Raw genomic sequence first — 860 nt, 5'->3', positions numbered from 1 at the left:
CCAACTTTATTTACAAATATTAATAAGACCGAAAAAGAGAAAATGTAAAAGAGACCGAAAAAGTATTTTGTGTATGAATTTTCTGTATTTAGGATTGTAATTCAAATGATTGAGACAATACATATAAGAGTACTTTTAGGTATATATCATAAAAATCGTAAAATCTATGAAATCTATACAATATCACTATAAAGATTTTTTGTGGTGAGTATGAGTGATGACTCACTATAATTAGCCGTTTCTAGTAGAAAAGAAAAGGAAATATATAAACATGTGAAGAAAAAAGAAATAATGAAAAAATTGTTAAATATCTTATTGTATTGATTTAGCTTGTGTGGGTTACATAAGAGAATTCCTGTTATTTTTGCGGGCAGATGAACTAGCAGGGTCTAATAAATATGTGACAATAAATTAATAAACAATCATTTGAATGATTCCAAGTCTTCAAATTAATAATTAATATTTTTGTAAGAAAAATAGAGCTGAATTAAATTACAAAACTCTTCTTCCTCTATATATGCTGTTTGGCATCACTTGCCGTTAGTTTACACATTGCCCTGCGGAAAAATTCCACTTGCTAACTTTCTTTTTTCGGATTTTGTAAATTTCTGGAGATCTCAACATCTAGAAAATTTCCATTCACACGCCAATATAATAAGATATGTGTATCATCCTTCATAAACTTCAAAGCTTGATCACATTTTTTATTTTGCTTTTTGCATCATGAGGAAGAAATATTTGCTAGAATGACATCGATGGGAGAAATATTTTATCTTAGCGTGTGCCAATTCTAGGAGGTTAGTAAGCCAAAGAAGCAAGATAGAATTTTTTTTTTTTTTTTTGAATTTGTTTTTAAAAGA

This window comes from Arachis ipaensis, chromosome B03, assembly GCF_000816755.2.
Source record: "Arachis ipaensis cultivar K30076 chromosome B03, Araip1.1, whole genome shotgun sequence".
In the NCBI taxonomy this organism is placed as follows: domain Eukaryota; kingdom Viridiplantae; phylum Streptophyta; class Magnoliopsida; order Fabales; family Fabaceae; genus Arachis; species Arachis ipaensis.
This window is presented reverse-complemented; position numbering follows the sequence as displayed.